Raw genomic sequence first — 25,741 nt, 5'->3', positions numbered from 1 at the left:
AGTAACTAGGGCCGAATACCATGTCAATCCAGTTCACTTTAATGGGGTTCAATTTGTCTCTACAACCTATTCGGATACGACAAGGTAGCGGGTGAGTGTAATAAAACTCAAACGATAAATGTGATTATCACATATGAATAGTCAATACACTATTACTACTTCATATTCTATAATCTATAGTGTATTATAAACACTAGTTAAAATGCAATATAAGCTTGGCAAGTAGATATACCCGATATCCATATATTCTAACTTTATTAATTGCTATTTCCTCCCATTCAATGTCATCTCTAATGACATGAATTCATTTATAAGTATTTGTCTAGGCTTCTTGCTAGATTTAGGCTCTTTAACTTGAAAGATGCTCCCACTGTTATTGCATAACTTGTGATAAAGTCATTTATATAGGGATTCACCCTTAATCCATACGTTGACTATTTTATCACAATTTTACTTAGATTCCTTTTGTAGAATTTGCAATGCGCGAAACTAAAACACTTTTCTTAGTTTCTTACTCCTTCGTCATTAACATTAGCTTAGGATTTCATCAACTCCTTTTAAGCTTGGAAACTAAAGTTTGTGCAGCCCTTCAACACCTAACTTAGTTTGTCATCCAAACATGTGAACGAATCCTTAATTCTTCTCAAGAATCTCAAGGATGTTCTTTAAGGCTTTCACAAGCCATAATGTGGGAATTATCCCTTTAATTGACTTTGTTATGCTCTCAGCATATATCACATCATGGCACGTGCGTCTGTTAGCATACATGATCATTCTAATGGCGGAAACATTAGAATTCGATTTCATGTGATCAACAACTTAATAGGTTCAGTGAATGATTATGACTCCATCATAGTAATTCTACTTCTATCAACTTTAATAGCCTATTTAACTTTGTTGATGTACAACAGATGTGAAATATCTTATCCTCATAAGACTCTCAATTCTATGCCAATATTCTCTCACATAGATTCAAAATCTAGAATACTTTGCATCCCATTCCAAGTCTCCCAATTACTCTTTCCAGAAGAGAGCATTGGTACATTATTCTCAATAAGTAATATGTTATCAACATATAAGACATGGAGAAACAATTCTAGCTCCCACTTCACTTCATGTATATCATGATTCTTCAATCATGTGAATGAAACAATTCACTATTATCACATGTACAAAAGGTATAATCCTTTAATGCTTGCTTAAGATCATTCTGTGATCACTTAAGATAGCAACGCATAATATGTTAGGATTCTTAGAACTTCATCTAAGGTTTTGTGTTTCAAACACTTTCTTCTCTAAATTCCCATTTTAGAAAAGCGGATTTTACTTGCCATTCTTTATTAAAATGAAATGCGGCAATTCCTAACCCAATTTATCTTGATCAACATCTTCATGTAAATCTTATGCATTTGTGTACTCTAAAGCTCTATTTACCTTTAAAGAGACCCTCACTTTAAAGTAAATATACTCATGAGCAACAATTTTCGGATTGTAATGCTTCGGCTCGTATGTAACAAGGTCATGATACTATCACTTTCACAAAGTAATATTTTAACAATAAGACATGTGTGATAAACTCCCACTGAACTATGCTCTTATTCTATCTTCATAGACAATAGTTCAATACCAACTCCCACTCTATAATTCTATTACTTTCACAAAGTAACATTTCAACTATAAGAGATGTTTGTGACGATTCAATCTACTCCCACTTTATCTCTCAGAAATACATCTATATTCTTGAGAGATAGCTTTGTGAGTCACAAACATATATATTTAACGGAGTATTAGGAGTTTTCCTAGACTATGTATTAGCTTTCAAAAGGCCATCCTAACATGGCAGCTTGATAATATGCAAGTCTTATCCATGTCATCTATTTAATAGACTCTCTATTCTAGGTATCTCATGGTTGACCATCCGTTTAGAATAATGTGTTCATATGGTATCGTAAATTCCCTACTTGATGAGTTCAAAAACTCATTACAACTTTAATTGATTTTACATAAGTAATTTGTTACTTTTAGTAATGATGACATAAGGAGAATTAAATTCATAGCTTATGGACATATAATGATCCCATCATCATAATCGTCTATTTGATCAATTTAAGTTGTCTATCTAAGGTTTCTCTACGCAAGTAATTAATGATGATGTTTTTAGAACAAGTAACCATAATAAAACAAGTGACTTGGATTGCAAACCAAGTCACCAATATCCAAAATACAACCCGTGTTTAAAGGATACAAGCTAATTCCCAAGTCACACAAGGAAATCAAAATAGTTCTAAAAACATGAAATACATCATAAAATTAAAAACAAAGCAAATAAAAGCCAAGCTTCCATTGATCCATCACCACGGTTGGCTACTCTAGCTTCCCACATGATCCTCTAGGCTTGCTTCTCCTTGCCTTTGTCCTTGGTAGGAGGCCCTATTTACAATAAAAAGGGTAATCATCACAACTTGTATCATCATACCAAGGTTGAGATTGAAACATAAAAGATAGAGATAGTTATATACCTACTGGAATAACCTTTCCAGCTTTGATGTCGCCAAGGTATTTGGAACATTTCCTCTTCCAATGCCCAACACCACAACAATAGTGGCACTTGTCCCCGGTGGGGGCACTGTACTTGGGCTTGGAGGTACTAGCTTCACAAGTTTTAGCTATATTCCTGTTGGGAGTTCGCTTCTTCCCCTTCTTCCCGCCTTTCTTGAAGGTTACCTTGCTCTTATGATTGACATTGAGCACATCTTTGGTGGTGCTAACACTTAGCCCCATGTCCCTTTCGGCTTGCACAAGCATTTTGTGCAACTTAACAAGGGAAACTTTCTTATCTTGCATATTAAAATTCACCCGGAATTGAACATATGCTTTGATTTTGTTGAGGGAATGAAGAATTCGATCAATTACGAGTTCATTGGGAATTTCCACCTTATGCATTTTCAATGTCTCAACATGCTCCATCAACTTGAGCACATGAGGCATCACCTTTTGGCCCTCTTTTATGTTAAGATCAAAGAATGTGGAAGCCGCCTCATATTGAATGACCCTAGGAGCACGTGAAAACATGTTCACAAGCTTCATGTAGATCTCATGAGCGGTGCTAATCTTTATAGCACTTCGTTGGAGTTCGGCCTCCATAGCAAAGATCAACACATTGTTTATCGCGCCCGACTCCCTTTGGTAAACCTCATAGGTTTGCCTAGCGGCGGGGGTGGACCTATCATTAGGTTCGGTGGGAGATGCCTCGGTAAGGTAACGAAGCTTGTCGTCACCTTGCGCGGCCAAGCGAAGTTGCGCGTCCCAATCGGCGAAATTAGACCCATTCTTTTCTAACTTACATCGATCCATAAAGGATCGGAGCCATGACACATTGGTAAGCGTGGTGGAACTAGTGGATGCGGACGTGATTGGAGTTGCCATTGCGGTTGATAAAACAAATTTGACTACAAAATAGGAAATGAAGGAATTAATTATCATCTATCGTTTTAATAATACTCGTAAATTTAACTACAAGCATTGCATTTATATAGTGACCTCCACCCAACTACATAAATGATTCCGAGATCCAAATTCATATCAACTCGGGCACGGTGAGCCGATTCATCCCTTATTAATATAACTCGGTGGATTAACTCTTTAATCGATTCTACTTTTAGAACTCTCGGTCGATAAAAATTACTCTAATTCTCATCTTTAGCCCGGAACACATGCGACTACGGTCACGAATACTTCCGTTGAGATCAATCCAAATTTCGATGTAATAACATTTTGCTACCCCATTTCGCCAACGTAACAACGTTTGTATTACGGTAAAGCCGACTCAACTCCCTTATGAAATTGGTACTTCATGAGTTTCTACTATTTGGTAAGGCTATTTCTCAATTATTATATGTGAGAGGTCTTGTCAATTTATTATCTATCACGTTTTAAGTGAACTAAAGCGGTGAACTACAATAATTATAATTGACACGGTCGATGACTCGATATAATATGCACGTGTTGTTGTGGCGATTTGGCAATGCATGCAACATATTAAAAGAAATGCAAAGCAATAAAATCCCTAGTATGGCCTTCCTAAAATAGAAAATTAAATATTCTATTACATATTCGGAAACCAACTCCTTTGGCCCCTTGAATCTTCAATTGGCACGCTTCCCAAGACACCGTCTTCGTCGGATCACCTTTCCGAATGGCACCGTCTTTGAAGATGCTCCATAATTACAAATAATAATAAAAATACAAAGCTATTCCTATTATACATTTGTAAAATGGAAAAACTAATAAAAATAAAAGTGATACGAAATCACATTAAATTACAACCGAATCAATATTCCCTTTCATTACGAGTAATATCGATTAAAACTAAGGCCATACTAAGATAAAATTACATAATTCAAAATTATATAAATAAAAGACATTCAACAATTGAAATATGCAGCATTATAATATGTACCTATCATGCCAAATGATGTGCCAAATCGCCCTATTTAACTTATGTCGTACATAGAACCCGGTTTTATGGAAATGCGTGATAATAACCTTTTAAAATCTCTAATTAACACTTAAATCACATCTAAGCTCAAGTTAATTATCCTAACACTTTTTAGGACTCAAAAATTAGTCATCACTAAATTTTTGACAATAATTCAACTTCATTTAATTTTATGCTCATTTTTTACCTTAAAATCATTATTTATATGAAATAAATCCAAATTAAATTGTAAAAATTTCAAAATTTGAATTTCAAATTTTTGAACATTATGGAATAATTCCATAATACCCATAATGTCAAAAATCATGGTTAAAATCTTCGAATTTATTTTGAGAAAATATAGTTGCATTTTATCGGTTTTATCTCATAAAAACTTTTAAAGTATCCAAAAATTACTCCAATAATTTTTACAACCTTAGATCTGATTAGTGGGATATTAATGCAACTTAAAATAATAGCCATGCAATACGTTTTAGCTAATTTTTGCTAAAATAGTCACTATTTATGCCATTTTTACTCAAAAATCCATAACTCATGATAAAAGAAATATTTTAATCTCGAAATTTACATACTCTCTGTAAATTATGCATGTGACAACATATTAAAAAAACATGGCTTAATTCGAAATTTAACTATTTTTAACCATTTTACCTCTTTTAATCCATTTTTATCTCATAAAAATCATAAATCATGCAATATTAATCAAATTAACACGACCTTTTACACACAACTTGTAAAATATGCCTGTGAGGTCATATAAAATTTCCAAGGTCAGAAACTTAGTTTATCTATTTTTAGCATTTTAATTCCCATTTTAGTCAAAAAAATGTAATAAAATGACCAAAAAACATTAAAATGAGCAATAAATTTCCATGAATCATAAAAATGACCTAAAAACATTTTAGGACTAGAATATATAACATGAATGATGATTTCATGGCTTATACTTATAAATCACAAATTTTTAGTTTTATATGTTAACCTTTTAACTCGGAAAAATAATAACCGATTATGCATGCAACATCCTTATGCTCTGATACCACTTGTTAGGTTCATATAACTATTATTAGACTCCTCTAATAGTGAAATAATTAACTTGTTAATTATTTGTTCTTTAGATCTAGTGCATGCATAACAATATGAAAGATTTATAAGAAAAACAATGTCCCTTACATTGATGGTTGGTTCGAAAATATGGGCACAATTAAGGTCACCTTCCTTCACTTGTTCTTGAGCTAAATATGACGGATGATCCTCCTAAGACTTCAAGTATAGAAGCGACTCCAATAAATTGCACCTAAGATTAATCCCAAAAATTCCTACTAATATTAACTAGATATGTAGTAGAAATGTTCCCTTAATAATACTAATATTTCTAGTATTACTACTTCTAGTAATAGAATGAATGTATTAGTATTTGTGAGAGTTTATAGCAATATGCATGTGAGGGAAAGTAGGTGGATAAACATGTAAAACCACAAGTAGGAAAAATGAGCGACAAATGCTCTATATGAAGAGCCAAAAACCGGTGGCCATAGAGCATTAGAAGGAATATTTTTCATTTTGTTTTTACTTATTTGAATAGTCTAGGTAGAGTAGTGTAAGAATATGTATGATTAAAGCTAGTATGTAGTGTCAATATCATGCTTTAATCAAAAATCAACAAAGACAAAAGAGCATCTTTTGCTCTTCCATATGGCCGAAAAAATGGAACCATTTTGGTCCATTTTTGCCATTTGTCATTTGTCCCACAAATGCTTATAAGTCATATGTTTAACCATCTTACATATTTAATTATTAATGTAATCATTTAACACTTAAATATTACAATTAATAATATAATATACACTCTACTTTTGAGTAGTATACTACCATTATATCAACATATAATGGGTCCCAAAATTACTAGTTAGTTAAAATTACAACTTCTTGTAACTTTAAATAACTAATTACCTCTACCTCTAAACTTATATAATACCTCAACTAATTTAGTAAATTAACACTTAATTACTAAATTAAATCTTATTTAATCACATTACAATAAGACGTAAAATTGCACTCCCATAATTAAGGAATTAATTAATCTGTATCGCATACAATTAATTAAATATCTATTTGGGCCTCATCCTATAGGTGTGACCTAAAGGGATCAACTGACCACCACTGTCACACGACAGTAATGTCAAACTCTAGTTAGTCAATCATTACCGGTTAATGACGGTCAGTCGACTATATAAAGAATCATCCCTCACATATTCTTAGTATGAGATTTAATTATGATATTAAATCATGTGATCGCACTATTGTCGAGGACACATTTCCCAACACCTTCTTCGTAGGTAGGCATAATATGACCCTTTCTACGTTGGGTAAGTGGTTTGTGTTGACTTATTTTATCTCAACATTATAGTCCGAAGAGTTTCTCGTGATTATGATGGACTAAGATGGAATTTACAGAAATTTATCGACCAAGAATTCTAACAGTAGAATTAGCCAAAAGGTTGGCTTATCAATTTACAGATAATTGAGTCTTAGGATCATTTATATAATTCTTGAGGAAGGTCAATTGTATAAATGCTTGAGTCTTCGCGTTATGACATTAGATCATTAGACTTAAATTAAAATCGATGCACATGCTTATTATTTATTCTTCTTTTCGCAGTGTAGAACACGTTTACATTACTGTTACAACAAATGGCTGGAAATAACGAAATCCCAATGCCTAGTGCCACACTTGGACGCGAGTCCTGGCTTAAAGTTTTTATGGACAACATGAATCAGTACACGCGACTAAAGAATGATGGGTCCAACTTTGCGGACTGGGAGGCAGCACTACGGAATGTTGCCATTGCTGACGGTAAGCTCAAGTACATAACTGAGCCAATACCGGTAAACCCAGGCCCCAATGCGGGAGTTAACGAGTCACTTGCTTATAGTGATTTCGTTATGGAAGCGGGTGCGATAAAGAACGTACTCATCTTTGCAATGGAAACCAATTTGCAGAGACGCTTCATTGCTCAAGGTGCGAACAAGATTTTCACCACGCTCACTAACGAGTTCTCAAAAGCACCGAGGATCGTTACTTATGAGCATACATGTCGCTTCTTTGATGCGAAACTCCAAAAGGGCCAACCGGTTAGCCCACACATTCTTATTATGATTGAGAATGTCGAGAAGTTGGAGGCACTTGATTGCAAAATCAGTGAGAGCATTGTCATTGACCGAATGCTTGATTCTCTTCACGATGGTTTTGCCCTTTTCAGGGCGAACTACTACATGAATGACTTGAAAAAGAGTCCTCATGAGCTACACTCCCTTCTCATACAGACCGAGAAGGATATGAAATTGATTGGGAGCATGAAGTAGGATGTTCTCACTATTTCCAACAAGGGTAAAGGTAAGGGCAAAGCTCCAGGCGACCTAACTGTAGGTAAGCCAAAATTCAAGAAGCCAGGAAACGATAAGAGTGGGCCCGGTGAGACTAGTGGCTCACAGGGCAAGGAAAAGAGCAAGGGTGGTGACATTGAGTGCCACCATTGTCACAAGACTGGACATTGGAGGAGGAACTGTCCCGTGTACCGTGAGGACATCAAAGTAGGCCGCGTCGTTCCTGTTGGTATGTCATCTTATATTCATATGATTGAGATTAACCATGCAAGTTTCGGAACTTGGGTACTTGATACTGGTTGTGGTTCTCATCTGTGTAATCATTTGCAGGGCCTAAGAAACATCACACCTCTCGGAAAGGGTGATGTTGACCTGCGAGTCGGAAATGGAGCCAGAGTTGATGCTGTCTCGAAGGAAACATATGTAATCCAACTCCCTAGTGGTTTTAAGTTATTTTTAAATAACTGTTACTATGTACCCAGTTTGTCTAAGAACATTATTTCAGTTTCCGTACTTGATAAAGACGGATTTTCATTTTTAATAAAGGATAATAACTGTATTTTCTCTTTCAATGAAATGATTTATGGCAAAGCGGTTTCCATGAATGGAATTTATATCTTAGATCAAACCACGGAAGTATTACACGTGAATAATAAGAAATTAAATGTTGGTGACAAAGATCAAACCTATCTATGGCATTGTCGAATGGGACACATAAATGAGAAACGCGTAAAGAAACTTGTCGATAATGGGACTATTCCCGCATTCGAATTTTCTACATATGGCATGTGTGAATCATGTCACATTGGCAAAATGACTCGAATTTCCTTCAAAGGTGTTGGAATGCGCGCTAGTGACCTATTAGGACTCATACATACAGATGTTTGTGGACCTATGTCAATTACCGCTAGAGATGGCTATAGATATTTTATCACTTTCACGGACGATTTAAGTAGATATGGATATGTCTACTTAATGAAGCACAAAAGTGAGTCCTTTGAGAAATTCAAGGAATACCAGAATAAGGTTGAAAACCAACTGGGTAGAAAGGTTAAAGCACTCCGTTCAGATCGGGGTGGCGAATATCTTTCAAATGAGTTTGATCAAGACCTTAAAGACTGTGGAATCGTTCTATAGTTAACTCCACCTGGAACACCTCAATTAAATGGTGTGTCCGAACGGAGAAATCGAACCTTACTTGACATGGTTCGATCCATGATGAGTAACACGGTAGTGCCTGATTCATTATGGGGTTTTGCTCTTTTGTCAGCTGCTCTTATACTTAACCGAAGTCCGACTAAAGCTGTCGACAAGACTCCATATGAAATGTGGAAGGGAACGGTCCCTAACTTGTCCTTTATTCGGGTTTGGGGCTGCGAGGCTTATGTCAAGTGGAGACACAAGGATAAGCTCGGCCCACGATCGGTCAAGACATACTTTATAGGTTATCCAAAAGGAACATTTGGTCATTACTTCTATTCGCCTACCGAACATCGAGTTTTTGTTGCGGCTAGTGCGACGTTCTTAGAGAAAGAATTTCTCGAGAACAAGACAAGAAATAGAACCTTCGAGCTGTCGGAGATTCCAGAACCAAGAACCGAGGAACGGATGGAGGAAGTTGTTCCTCCAACTGATGACACGGTTAATATTCCTGAGGAACCTAGGAGGTCGGGTAGAGTCTCTCATCCTCCGGACAGATACATTGGTATGGTCGAGGAGAATGACGTTTTACTCCTAGAGAGTAATGAACCCACTAATTATAAAGGTGCTATGGCCTGTTGCGACTCAAAGCTATGGCTCGAAGCCATGCAATCCGAGATGGACTCCATGTATGAGAATAACGTATGGGATCTTGTTGATTTACCTAATAAGGTAAAACCTCTACAGTGCAAATGGCTTTAAAAAATAAAGCGTTCTGTAGACGCGCAACCAGATACCTATAAGGCACGACAAGTGGCAAAAGGTTTCACTCAAGTGCACGGATTGCATTATGATGAGATTTTTGCACCTGTAGTCATGCTACGTTCCATTCGGATAATCTTAGCGATTGCCGCTTTTCATGACTATGAAATTTGGCAAATGGATGTGAAAACCGCCTCCTTAAACGGTTATTTGGAGGAAGAGTTGTACATGGTGCAACCCGAAGGTTTCATAGATCCTGAACATCCTAAGAAAGTATGCAAGCTTAAGCGTTCCATTTATGGACTTAAGCAAGCTTCTCGGAGTTGGAATCATCGTTTCGACCAGGTGATAAAAGAGTATGGTTTTACTCGATCGGTCGAGGAACCATGCTTATATATCAAGTCGAGTGGGAGCAAGATTGTATTCTTGATATTATATGTCGATGACATACTCTTGATTGGGAATGACATTCCTCTCCCATCTTCGGTTAAAGAATGGTTGAAGAACCATTTCCAGATGAAAGATCTGGGTGAGGCACAACGCATTTTGGGAATCCGTATCTGCCGAGATAGATCACGACGGACGTTACACTTAGTTAGGAGTCTTATTTGGATCAAATTCTTGAGAAGTTCAGCATGACCAACTCCAAGAAGGGGAACCTTCTAATGACTTATGGGATGCAGTTGAGCAAGTCTCAGTCACCCACGACGCTTGAAGGGTTTGAGCGCATGAGTCGTGTTCCTTATGCATCTGCAATAGAATCAATCATGTATGCCATGATATGCACACGTCCAGACCTGGCATATGCATTGAGTATGACGAGTCGGTACCAAAAGAATCCATGTACCTACGGAGGACTAAGGATAGGGTATTGACTTATGGAGGCGATTCTAAGCTATGCACAATCGGTTACGCAGATGCTAGCTTCCAAACGGATCGAGATGATTCAAAATCTCAGTCCGGGTTCGTCTTCACTCTTAATGGTGCTGAGGTCAGCTGGAAGAGTTCCAGACAGAGTGTTGTAGCAGATTCTACTACTGAACCGTTGAATTTTGATAAGCATGAAGGGCACGTTATTTCCATGGGAATTAAACATGTTCCTGAGTTGTAGTAGTTGATTATGAATTTGATACATTATCTTTTGCATATACTATTTATAACTTCATCGTTTTATTATAATATTTTTTTTTTCATGTGGATTGTACGGCAACTTTGAACGCCACAAAGTGAGCTGAATTACATTATATTTTGTTTTGGTCCGTAATCGCCTACAAGAGCTGATAACTCTGGCTATTATATTGTGCAGTCGATTGATGGTGGGTTCAACGAGCCATAAGTCAACTGTTGACTGATCGATCACAAATGCGAGATTATAACGATACCTCGTAGGACAAATTTTTGTGACAACGTAATGGAGTCCTAAATGTTTAAAAACATTCGGTGCCAGGTCGTGGATAGGACATCCATTGTGTTCCTAGAGTCGATTCTTTTGACTATCGACTGTCTCTTGAAATTAAGGCAGTTTTTGGGTGACTTTGGTTTTTTCTCACGATCGTCAGAATCGGAGGCTAAGTAGATTTTTTCGGGTCATTTCATCTTGTGCTTACATCTGCAGGATTCGAGTTGAGGAAAATATCCAACCTTTATCAGGTATAGTTATTTCTCAGGGCCACTCGAGGAGTTGTAACTCAAATGCATGGCCATGCTCGAATGATGATTCGTTTATCAGTTAAGTTACTCTCTAGTCGGAGAAACCACTCTTGATACAGATCACTTGTAAAATACGACCTTTGTGAATTCGGATTTGCAAATTGTTTTACATTGAGTGGGAGAAATTTTAAGATATGAGAATCGGTTATCGCACATACACTTGTGAGGACAAGTGAGAGTTTTTTGGAGCTTGTGTCCTCCACAAATTAGCGTGATAACATTTATAAATTTCTTATAGGTTCACAAGGGTATAATTCGTATTTTATCAGTTGATTAACGATTACCTAATAACGGTTGATGATACGTGCATTTTATATAGTCCTTTTTGGCTTTTTTATGCACGTATTTCTATGCTTTTATCGTAGTTTTATGCTACGAAATGCCCCGATTATGCTACTTTGGTTTGTTTTGTCTTATTTGCAGGAATGAACCAGAAATTAGTGAAATCGAGCTTTTTACTGTCAGTTTAGCATGCATTTGGAGGAAGAGTGAATTTTGAGCGGGAATGTAGCTATTTTGAGATGCGCAAAGAAGAAAGATAGCTAGGCGAGCAAAGGAAGAACTTCAAATTGGTAGTGCCTATTTTGAAGAGACATATCTCGAGTTCTACAACTGATATTCAGGTGATTCCAATTGGAGATGAAATTTTGTCCTCTTAGATTTCCAACGCCACCAGAATTGCCCTATTTGCCCAAGTACCGAAGAAATGGCAGCAGTTTGAAGTTCGGTGCGCAAAGCAGGAATTACGCGCTGAAGAGTGTTCGATCGAGAACTTATTTTGATCGATCGAGAACTTGTTCTTATTGATCGAGTTGCTTGCTGTAGCGAGAAGGCTTAGTCGAGTGTATTAGCTATTTTATCTTATGTTTTTCTTATCTTTACTTAATAAAATTACCTCTTAGTATATATAGGAGAGTAATTAGACCTAGAAAGGGAGAATTCCCCTTTGCTCAGTTTTCGGGGTTACGTTGTTTGGCTCTACAGACGGCGTGATGTTCTTCCTTTCCATCTTAGATTGTAACTTCTTCTTCCCTTAACCTTAGTCTTAATTAAATTCCTTTCTCTTAATTCTCTTAATCTCTACTGTTTGTTCTTAATCCTTCTCTTCCTTCATTTAATTTATGCAATCTAGTTTCAATTCCTTCTCTCCCTTTAGTTTTTAATTCCTTTCAACATGCTTTCTCTATTAAATTACATTATCGTTATTGTTGTTAGATTCATCAATATGCGTAGGTAACTCTCTCGCTAGGATTAGGGGATCTATGGCGTAGACGGTTTAATCTAAATTAGATTTGGAAGTTGTATTTGTTAGAATTGCCTCTTAGTTGTTTATGTTGCTACATCTAGCGAATCGACCGGCCGTAGACTAGCTAGATAATTTGGGAATTTCCGACCTAGATCGAAAGATTGGAAGGGAATAGACCTGCTAAGACTAGTAGACTACCCTAGTGGACCGAAAGGACCTAGAATAGTTTAGGCAATAAATTACACTAAAGAGGGCGAAAGTCAATTTAGCAGTAATTTAGGGCGAGTTGAGACCGAAAGGAGATATTCGTTGCCCTTCTAAGAGTACCTTTATAAGACCTTAACTGTTTTAGACCGTCGTAGCTGTAGTGACCCGAAATCCTAGTTCCTTCTCCTTATTGTTATCTCCTTATATCTCTCCTTGCTAGTAGTTAGTTTTAGTTTAGAAATCATCTCAAAACCCCCCATTCGTGACGTGACAAACTTAAATTAGCAAGTAGAAACAATAGCCTCCCTGTGGAGAACGACCTTACTTATCGCTAGCTTCTGTTAGTTATATTTAGGTATTTATTTTTGGTACAGAACGACCGTATCAAATTTTGGCGCCGTTGCCAGGGAGGCGACGCTTTTTACTTGTTTTAATTTAGTTTGTCTTTAGCCTCAAGGGATTTATTCCTTGAGGCAGTTCTTATCTTCTTCTCTAGTGTTGTTTTGATAGGTCCTACAGGTCCTATTGACAGTACTTTGGAAGAGACCACCTATGTTTTATTCCATGGGGCAACATGTGGTTTTTTGTGAGAGATGTGGTACAGCGGGGCACGATGCTGCTATTTGTTTAGCAGCGAATGATCGAGTCTATGCCTATCAGCGATATAGACGAGGTTACATTATGCCGCCACATCCGTATTAGCAGCAAGGCTTTCAAATGCCTTCATATTCCTTTCCGCCGCATCAGCAAGCCCCTCCTTCTACTATCAACAATGAAGAGACTGCGGAATTGAAATCCTTAGTGAAGACACTTACACTTCAAGCGCAAGATTCTGAGAGAATTAGAGATGCTTCTATCATGAGACTTTAGTTCCAATTGGCTCAAGTAGCTGCCGAGCAAGATTCTGATATGTACAACTCAAAAACTGATGATATTGTTGACGATGAAGTATTTCTTGAATACTTCAATGCTGGCGCACAAGAAAAAATTGATCGAACAGACACACATAGTGTTCGGTCGATCACTGTTGAGCAGGAGGATATCGATCGAACAGACAGCAAGACTGTTCGATCGAGCACAACTGAGGAAGACGACTTTGATCGAATCGTTGCTGTGACTGTTCGATCGAGTAATGTGTTAGAGGATGTTATCGATCGAGTACCCGAGAATTCTGGATCGACCACAATTGATGAGGAATGTTCTCGATCGAGAGAGGAGAATGCTCGATCGAGTATAGTAACCACGGAGAGCAATGTTACTGCTAACGATATGAAGGACGACAATGTGTATGGTGAGTCTCCCTTTTGGAAGGCCGAGTTGGATGCCTTGGAGGCCGCAATTTATGGGACAGAGCCTATGCAGACGGATCTATTTTCCTTTAATGATGATGGTTCGTCACATATGACTCCCCAGAACGACAATGATCAGGTAATTGCAGGTCTACCTTGTCCGACTAGTTTCTTCTCTTTAGCTGCTTCTGTTAAGAGTTCTTTTATTCCTCTCGTTAAATTATACACTGCTGTTGATTTAACGCCTCCGCCCCAGATTGGGAGCAAATTGGAGGAATATCGTTCTGTCTCTTCTTGTACAGGCTCAGACAGGTTTGTAGACCCGGGAGGAGGATCTAAAGACTCCTTCCCAAATAAGAAGAAGACGCGGGAAAGGGCTATTAGAGACTTGGTCAACGGGTTTCCAAGTCGTTGTATTTCCAAAGCTGTGTTATGGAGGCCGGACTTGAAGCTAATGACTGCTGAAGCGATTGCATGCAGTCAGGCGACTAGTAGTGTTTTTTTGATTTCTGCTGGTGGAATTTGAACATTTATTTTTATCGTTTTAGACAATTCAATTTCATTTTAGTTGTCAGTTTAATAAGTAGCTTACTCGACTAAAGGCAATTTAGCTTTCTTGCGGTAGCTTTTTTGTATGGTTGCTATTTGCGAATTTGCAGGTACTATTGCATATTTGTGGTGATTTTAGTAACCTGTTGCTCCCGGCTGTGACCTCCCATGTTGCTGTTTGGTTTGGGGAGGTCAATGTTTCCTTCTTACGCTCTCACTTGTAAGTTTCTTAGCTCCTTATTTCTACTTCACTTCTCTAGTTTGCATTCCCTTTCCTCTTATGCTGCTGTTAGCTGTTGTGTACAACGAGGACGTTGTTTGGTTCGGTTTGGGGAAGGGTATATGCATCCATATCTTAGTGTCTGCATATTGTTTTTTTTTAAAAAAATTGTATGCATTGTTATCTATTTAAAAAAAAAAACCCATAAAAATAAAATATTTCGAAAAAAAATTCAAAAAAAAAGGGCATGTTTATTTTTGCATTTTCGGTTGAGTCGAAATGGAATAAATCTATGTTGTAAATTGTTTTAACTTAAGCTTTGCAAATTTCTCACATCTTTTACTAATTTTCAAAGCAATTTCTCGAATTTCGTTTCTAATATGTTGAACAATTAGACTTGACTTAAAATTTTGGCAAACTACAAAACTTTCTGAGGATTAGAGCCATATAAACTGGTGTCATTCATGACCAGTTTCATTTAGGATTGTGAGTAGCTACTGTGACACCCCGCGATAAAGCGGAAAATATAAGTAATAAAATGCGGAATTTTAAGGAATTTTTTTAGATCTTTTGAAATTTTAAAGCGCGGGTTCACCAAAATCTAAAACATAAATAAAGAATGCGGAAATAAAGTTTAAATTATACAAACGTGATAGACAAGGTGAGGGAAAAGATATCCCTCGAATGACAATACAATAAAAGGTGAGTCTAAACAATCCTAAGAAACCAACTTCTAGGCCAAAGTGCTCGCTAGCTCACACATGTCTTCACCCCATAGATGCACCAACTAATACCTGTCATTCATGTAAACATGAACGCCACAGTCAGTGGGGAGTAACTCAAGGTTCTCCCAGCCACAAAATGTCGAAACGAACATAACAAAGAACTCAATTAGATAAATCATGTAACATACTTACGAAAGATATGAACATCAAGTTTATATATGTAAACATGTCATTTAAATGGGATGGAAAACGATGGATCAATATTAGCATAATGAAGACTCACTATTCATGTGAAATAATTAAATAATATGAAAGATGAGAATACGGTCATTTATGCAAAGGCACACATTTCAAGGAAATACAACATAGATGTGAAACTAGAATCCGAATCATGTGAAACAGTTAAGTAAGGGATCAACCAATGCAAATTACAAGAACAGAAACTGTAGCCATTACTTGGAAAACCACTTAGCAAACATTGTACGGGACGTGGCTACTAATGTCACATTCATACTTATGGCTTGCATCTCACCATAAGAACGGATGGGAACATCAATCCCGACGATCATATCGCAACTAGAGGGCTTATAGCTCACCCCTAGTATCCGATAGGACCAAGACAAACATCACAAGGCATAACTCTTACCTTGAAAGACAAATACCGATATCTATAACCAAGCAAGACCTTTACTACTCATATATAAATATATAATTCCCCTGGTAGGACGACAATGGTACTCCCAAGACTCAGTTCTAGTCTAAATCTGGCCAGACTCTCGGGGCAGAACGGTCCCCGATTCGACATGCGGCAGAACAGTCCGCATCCAAGACTCGATCGACAGAACGGAAGTCGAGAACCCACAATCGGCAGAACAGTCCGAAAGAGGCGGAAAAATATGAGCCAAACCCACAATCGGCAGAACAGTCCGAAAGAGGCGTAAAGATAAGTCAAGCAAAATGTATAGCATAAAGGCATTGTCAAGAATACGACTCAACCAAGCGATACGAATCAACTTGGAAAGAGACTACTAATGTAATGAGCCGATATAATCCAGATAAGACATTTCATGACAAATTATATTCGTGAATATGAATAAATAGCCCATTTCTTCAAAATTTGCCACTTGAATAAAAATGTAAATAAATGCAACGGGCCATTTATAACGGGCAAAACAGACATTCAATTATAAATGACTCAAATGTAAGATAAACCATTTACCACTCAGAAGGCATGAATATTGGACTCATATGAAAATGGAAACATGCCATTTGAACAAAATGTAAACAAATGGGAATGAACAATTTGCATTATGAAAAACATGAGATGAAATGTAAATAACCCAAATGTAAACCATACATGAGTGTATACTACGATAAATGGATGACCCAAGAGACACGAGGCATATTAATAGCTTATTATAGACATTAATGTGCATAGAACAAATGAGCAAAGGAAGGTCACGGAGTATCCCATAACTTGCCTAAACCAACCGAGACCAACCCATGCAAAACAAGTAGTGGCCACTGCCAACCAGCCACTGTCACTACCTAAAACCCATGCCCAGCCGAGACAAACACACAATTTCACAACTACGACACCATTCACCCACTATGCACCCAGACATGAAATAGCAAGTAAAGACTCGGAGGCACCCTGAGATTACTACATATGCAGCAACCACTATTTACCAGCTACCCGACAACCCTCACAGCAACCCTCCACGGCTGCCAAACAGCCTGCAACCCGGCTCCAAAAACCGAGCCACCACAGGCCCCAAACACCCCACCTACCCGACCTCAAAAACAGTCCATGCGACCTTCATTTCGACTGCCCCAAAACAGTCCGAAGGCTACACAAAAATGCACCATAACTGGTACCAAAACAGACCCCATGTACCTGCAAAAACTACCTCAAAACAGTCCCGAAAATTATGTGGAAACCGTCTCCAAAACAGGGTACAAAGCGTCCTAAAACAAACTACTCATCACCTTATATCAGTCTCAAAAAAAAGGGCAAGAAACCATAACAGATAACAAGTCCCAATGGATAAATAATCTGCAGCTACTTGGAAATTTTCCACACAACCCATTCCAACTCCACATAAAGTGTCATTACACTTTATCAACCTGAATCTCAAATATCCAAACTGCTCTTCACCAGTACAAAAGCCCAGACTCAACCGACATCCAGATTCCGGAGTCTAAAAAAAAAGGAACAAAATCAAGCTCAACTAATTTACAGACTAGGAGTACGAGATTGACAGTCGCAAATAAACGTGATAAACAAAATCAACCTATATTACGCAGCTGCAAGATACAACCCATTGTAACAGTCCCAGAAATGTCCCAATTCCCGTCTTTAAAACAGTCCCGTGTCAACCCCTATAATCTCCATGGAACCGTGCCAACAGAATTCAAACGCCCCATTTCAGCATCAATTTGAGACGGAAATTTTAAAATACGAATGAGAAGAACATAAAGGTTCAAACTTTATCAAACAAGAGCACAAAAACACCATAAAAACGACACAAAAGACGAAACTTTCGACATTTGTCGAGTAACCTATCACCGTTACCTCTTTACTCTTCACACCTCCGACTCAAAGCTACTCCGAGATGTCCAAGTTAACATCTACACACAAAAAGCACAAAATTAATGAGGGATTTCGAAATGAAAAGGGGGCGGCAGACTTGAAATGTGAAGAAAGTCAGTCCCTTTCTTACATAGAAGGAATGGGGACGGAGAGAGGAAGAGTTTGGTGCAAAATTTATCGAATTTGGTTGAGAATGGAGGCGGGATCTGAGGTTGGATGAGACGGAAATGGAGTATGGGGTTCACTGTGTTTTTGTTGTTCCTGCTGCTGTTCGTTTGGTGCAGCGTGAAGAAATGAAGAAGGAGGGATGAGAGGGGGTGGGGTCGGGTCTTTATAACCACACACACCAATTATCATTAATAATAATCATAATAATAATAATAATAATAATAATAATAATAATAATAATAATGATGATAGTAATAAAAGATAAATATATAGAAATGGGATATTTTAAAAGTAGAGTGTAGGATGTTAGGTGGATGTGATGTGTTGTCGGAATCGGGTTGGTTCGAAAAGAGTCAACTTTATAATAGAAATGTAACGATCTTGCTAGACGGAAATACACTTATAATTTAAGACGGAAAATTACTATTATTATCCCTATTAATACTATCCGACAAAATATTTATTTTTATATAAGTTAAGCCTTGAAATTATAGCTTTAATAAAAATTATGTTTTAAAATGAATTAATTAAATTAAATAATTTAAAAATATAAAATAAATCAATTAAACGGTTAAATAAATTTTAATTGTCAAAAAGAAAAATTCGCGGGTGTTACAATCACCCCAACTTTTAAAAAGTTTCGTCCTCGAAACTTGAAGGTAGAAAGGAAAGGTTATAAAATAAAACTGAACTTTTAAAGTCGGTAACCAAAACATAAAAATGTTACTTATCGTAAGAATTAAAATTCTTTCAAAAGTTTCAAATAAAATTTTCCGACAGAACCCGATCGAAAGGTAAATCATTGGTATAAATCAAAAATCAAAATATCAAAAACATTAATGAAGAGTTTTCGAAAGTGCAAGTCTCATTCATGGAACGAAATTGCTCTTGTCGTGCACACAAGAACGCCTACTTTCCAAGTTAAAGACAGAATCAAAACAAAATCAATTCGCCGACAAGCGCAGAACAAGTTATCAAACGTCTCCAATAACGAGTTCTAACATCCGATCAACGTTAAAATCAAAAGAAAGAGGTAGTTCACTCAAATTTTCTTTTGCAAAAGCCCAAAATGGAAATAAAGGTTTCACTTTTAAACTCAAAAGGGAGTCAAATTCCTGAATATATAATATTAAACTTTGACAAAGAAATCATAAATAGATTAAAGTTGATAGAAATTGGATAAAATTTAAATGAATCTCAGGTTTAGCAACTCAAAACCATGATAAAGAAGTCTATGCTCAAGGAACAAAAGGAGAATTAAATCAAGTTTTCATTTTGAAACCCTTAAAATAGGTAAGATTTTGCAAAAGTAACATAAACTTTTAACAACAAATCAAAACTGGTAGCTTGGAAGTTTAGAAGTTGCACAAAAAGGAAAGTAACTTAGATATCATAGATACAAGTATACTAAGAGAGTCCAAATTTAACTAACAAAAGAACTAGGATGAACTTGTTAGGGGTACGAGTCGAAGTAAGATCAACAAGGATGTCAAAGATAGAGATTTTATAGGTCACTAGCATCTAACTCAAGGGAGGAGCAAGATGAAGCGAGGAAAGGAGGTATGAACGGTAACACTTGTGGTCAAAGAGGAAGGGGAATTAGACAACAAGGAAACGCCAGGTACTCAAATCTCAGACAACAACATCGTCCTGAACTGTTCCGAAAACTTCCTAACCACAAAACTTATAACCACATAGCTCCCAAAGATTTCCCTCAAATCAGTTATGTTACTTCATCCTAATTTATTCCCTGAAACAAGGTACTCCACTATAAGTGTGTTCTCATCACTCCAAATCTACAAACAACTTCCACAAGATCAAGGTCAAGGTTTCTAACAAAGCTATACTCATATCCAACTAGTGTCAACCATGAGTTTCTCAAGGTGGTAAACCATCAATCAAAAATCCAAGTTCAAAAGTTCTTTTATACAATCTAACATCCCAAAGAGATCTTGTTATACTCGCGAAACCTAAAGCATAGATGATGACATTCTCCAAATCATGAGACAACCACCCAAAACATCTAACTCATCTCAGCTCAACATCTATCGATCCCAACTTATAATCACATCCCAAAGAACTCTGGCTACTAATCCTCATTACCGCAAACTGAATGCCCAAATGAGATTTCAAAACTAGCTATGACTCTCACCTAACAAGGTTTCTATGTAACCATCACAACACTCACAAAAGTATACCGACTATGCTAACCTCAAGCTCAACACAAACTTTCAAGTAACACTTTTATCACCAATGGCCAACAACGTCCTAAAGGTATTTCCTTCCAAGCTCTCATCACAAACTCTACGCCATGACAAAGCTCCAAACAACAAAACTCAAGTTACCAAATCCTCAAATTCCAAGTATAAGCAACAAAGCCAAGTTCCATAGTCTTATTATCATAGGCAACTCACACTTAACACACATAATTCCACCGGTCAATTATACTCACTTTACCAAAGAACTAGGTATAAGAACCACTAAGTATGTCTCACCACACTACCTAAGTCCTTCCAACATCACAACTTCTCAAAACCAAGAGTTATGGGTCAACCACAAACAAACTCCACAAAGCCAAATTATCCAACCAAAATTAACATCTCACAAAAGAAAGAGAACTATAAAAAGGGCGTTAAGGGAAGATTAGCAAGGATCAAAGGACAAGTTGGGAGGATACAAATGTAACTTCCAAGGAAGAAGAAAAGAGAGTTTAGAAGAAGGATAGGCAACAAGAGGTAAAGAGTAAGGCAAGATACACAAAGAATGAGAAAGATCTTCGAGGAAGGAGAAGCATTCTTCAAAACTTGAACAAATCTTCAATTTTCGGCAATAGGCACCAAGTATTGATCGCAACGCGGGTAAGCTCACGGTCATTGATCCAAGGGTACAAAAAAAAAATTATTGACATTCAACAAACATGTTAGAACCTAACAAGAGCAAACACAATACAGACTACCACCTTAGGTCCTTAAGTCTACCCATCTCTCATTCATTATTCAAAGTCAAGTTCACATTTAGGTTTGGGGTACACGTGTGTGCGTCGGGAGCAACATAGGCTCTGATACCAACTGTGACACCCCGCGATAAAGCGGAAAATATAAGTAATAAAATGCGGAATTTTAAGGAATTTTTTTAGATCTTTTGAAATTTTAAAGCGCGGGTTCACCAAAATCTAAAACATAAATAAAGAATGCGGAAATAAAGTTTAAATTATACAAACGTGATAGACAAGGTGAGGGAAAAGATATCCCTCGAATGACAATACAATAAAAGGTGAGTCTAAACAATCCTAAGAAACCAACTTCTAGGCCAAAGTGCTCGCTAGCTCACACATGTCTTCACCCCATAGATGCACCAACTAATACCTGTCATTCATGTAAACATGAACGCCACAGTCAGTGGGGAGTAACTCAAGGTTCTCCCAGCCACAAAATGTCGAAACGAACATAACAAAGAACTCAATTAGATAAATCATGTAACATACTTACGAAAGATATGAACATCAAGTTTATATATGTAAACATGTCATTTAAATGGGATGGAAAACGATGGATCAATATTAGCATAATGAAGACTCACTATTCATGTGAAATAATTAAATAATATGAAAGATGAGAATACGGTCATTTATGCAAAGGCACACATTTCAAGGAAATACAACATAGATGTGAAACTAGAATCCGAATCATGTGAAACAGTTAAGTAAGGGATCAACCAATGCAAATTACAAGAACAGAAACTGTAGCCATTACTTGGAAAACCACTTAGCAAACATTGTACGGGACGTGGCTACTAATGTCACATTCATACTTATGGCTTGCATCTCACCATAAGAACGGATGGGAACATCAATCCCGACGATCATATCGCAACTAGAGGGCTTATAGCTCACCCCTAGTATCCGATAGGACCAAGACAAACATCACAAGGCATAACTCTTACCTTGAAAGACAAATACCGATATCTATAACCAAGCAAGACCTTTACTACTCATATATAAATATATAATTCCCCTGGTAGGACGACAATGGTACTCCCAAGACTCAGTCCTAGTCTAAATCTGGCCGACTCTCGGGGTAACGGTCCCCGATTCGACATGCGGCGAACAGTCCGCATCCAAGACTCGATCGACGTAACGGAAGTCGAGAACCCACAATCGCAGAACAGTCCGAAAGAGGCGGAAAAATATGAGCCAAACCCACAATCGGCGTAAACAGTCCGAAAGAGGCGTAAAGATAAGTCAAGCAAAATGTATAGCATAAAGGCATTGTCAAGAATACGACTCAACCAAGCGATACGAATCAACTTGGAAAGAGACTACTAATGTAATGAGCCGATATAATCCAGATAAGACATTTCATGACAAATTATATTCGTGAATATGAATAAATAGCCCATTTCTTCAAAATTTGCCACTTGAATAAAAATGTAAATAAATGCAACGGGCCATTTATAACGGGCAAAACAGACATTCAATTATAAATGACTCAAATGTAAGATAAACCATTTACCACTCAGAAGGCATGAATATTGGACTCATATGAAAATGGAAACATGCCATTTGAACAAAATGTAAACAAATGGGAATGAACAATTTGCATTATGAAAAACATGAGATGAAATGTAAATAACCCAAATGTAAACCATACATGAGTGTATACTACGATAAATGGATGACCCAAGAGACACGAGGCATATTAATAGCTTATTATAGACATTAATGTGCATAGAACAAATGAGCAAAGGAAGGTCACGGAGTATCCCATAACTTGCCTAAACCAACCGAGACCAACCCATGCAAAACAAGTAGTGGCCACTGCCAACCAGCCACTGTCACTACCTAAAACCCATGCCCAGCCGAGACAAACACACAATTTCACAACTACGACACCATTCACCCACTATGCACCCAGACATGAAATAGCAAGTAAAGACTCGGAGGCACCCTGAGATTACTACATATGCAGCAACCACTATTTACCAGCTACCCGACAACCCTCACAGCAACCCTCCACGGCTGCCAAACAGCCTGCAACCCGGCTCCAAAAACCGAGCCACCACAGGCCCCAAACACCCCACCTACCCGACCTCAAAAACAGTCCATGCGACCTTCATTTCGACTGCCCCAAAACAGTCCGAAGGCTACACAAAAATGCACCATAACTGGTACCAAAACAGACCCCATGTACCTGCAAAAACTACCTCAAAACAGTCCCGAAAATTATGTGGAAACCGTCTCCAAAACAGGGTACAAAGCGTCCTAAAACAAACTACTCATCACCTTATATCAGTCTCAAAAAAAAGGGCAAGAAACCATAACAGATAACAAGTCCCAATGGATAAATAATCTGCAGCTACTTGGAAATTTTCCACACAACCCATTCCAACTCCACATAAAGTGTCATTACACTTTATCAACCTGAATCTCAAATATCCAAACTGCTCTTCACCAGTACAAAAGCCCAGACTCAACCGACATCCAGATTCCGGAGTCTAAAAAAAAAGGAACAAAATCAAGCTCAACTAATTTACAGACTAGGAGTACGAGATTGACAGTCGCAAATAAACGTGATAAACAAAATCAACCTATATTACGCAGCTGCAAGATACAACCCATTGTAACAGTCCCAGAAATGTCCCAATTCCCGTCTTTAAAACAGTCCCGTGTCAACCCCTATAATCTCCATGGAACCGTGCCAACAGAATTCAAACGCCCCATTTCAGCATCAATTTGAGACGGAAATTTTAAAATACGAATGAGAAGAACATAAAGGTTCAAACTTTATCAAACAAGAGCACAAAAACACCATAAAAACGACACAAAAGACGAAACTTTCGACATTTGTCGAGTAACCTATCACCGTTACCTCTTTACTCTTCACACCTCCGACTCAAAGCTACTCCGAGATGTCCAAGTTAACATCTACACACAAAAAGCACAAAATTAATGAGGGATTTCGAAATGAAAAGGGGGCGGCAGACTTGAAATGTGAAGAAAGTCAGTCCCTTTCTTACATAGAAGGAATGGGGACGGAGAGAGGAAGAGTTTGGTGCAAAATTTATCGAATTTGGTTGAGAATGGAGGCGGGATCTGAGGTTGGATGAGACGGAAATGGAGTATGGGGTTCTTGTGTTTTTGTTGTTCTGCTTCAACATTCGTTTGGTGCGGCGTGAAGAAATGAAGAAGGAGGGATGAGAGGGGGTGGGGTCGGGTCTTTATAACCACACACACCAATTATCATTAATAATAATCATAATAATAATAATAATAATAATAATAATAATAATAATAATGATGATAGTAATAAAAGATAAATATATAGAAATGGGATATTTTAAAAGTAGAGTGTAGGATGTTAGGTGGATGTGATGTGTTGTCGGAATCGGGTTGGTTCGAAAAGAGTCAACTTTATAATAGAAATGTAACGATCTTGCTAGACGGAAATACACTTATAATTTAAGACGGAAAATTACTATTATTATCCCTATTAATACTATCCGACAAAATATTTATTTTTATATAAGTTAAGCCTTGAAATTATAGCTTTAATAAAAATTATGTTTTAAAATGAATTAATTAAATTAAATAATTTAAAAATATAAAATAAATCAATTAAACGGTTAAATAAATTTTAATTGTCAAAAAGAAAAATTCGCGGGTGTTACAGCTACTCCCTGCATTTCATGTAATATCAAATTGCATAAGTATGACATTTGTTTCTTATTGCCTGCACGCATGGGTTAGTGGTTGGTATTACTTGCTTGGAAGTATTTGCAAATCCCATTTTTACATTTTACCCCCTTAACTTCACATAAGCCAAAAATTGCCAGCTACCCTTTAGCTACATTCTAAATTAAGCCTACCTTATGCTGAGCTAGTTTAGAAAGTTTTAGCGGTATGAGTTTGTTGTTGAAATTTTTGGTTCGTATTTATCTTTTATGGAGTTGGGTATTTGTGTGGAAGAAATTGGAAAAAGAAAGAGAAAAGCCGAAGAAAAAAAAAAAGAAAAAAAAACGAAAAGAAAAGAAAAGAAAAAATATAGAAAAGGAATCGGCTGAAATTAGTTTACATTGATTTACACCTCTCATGCGTATTTATATCTTATGAGGTACTTTATTTTGGATTAGTGTTGTATATGCCTACATTTATAAAGGCAATTGAGCTTACTTTTTGATAATGGAATAAATTTGGATAAGTTATTATTGGTTTTGTTAGGATACTAGCTTAGCTAATTACCCTCACATTC

The sequence above is a fragment of the Silene latifolia genome, chromosome 1 (assembly GCF_048544455.1).
Source record: "Silene latifolia isolate original U9 population chromosome 1, ASM4854445v1, whole genome shotgun sequence".
In the NCBI taxonomy this organism is placed as follows: Eukaryota; Viridiplantae; Streptophyta; class Magnoliopsida; order Caryophyllales; family Caryophyllaceae; genus Silene; species Silene latifolia.
The sequence above is the reverse complement of the archived record's forward strand: the minus strand, read 5'-3'. Positions refer to the sequence as shown.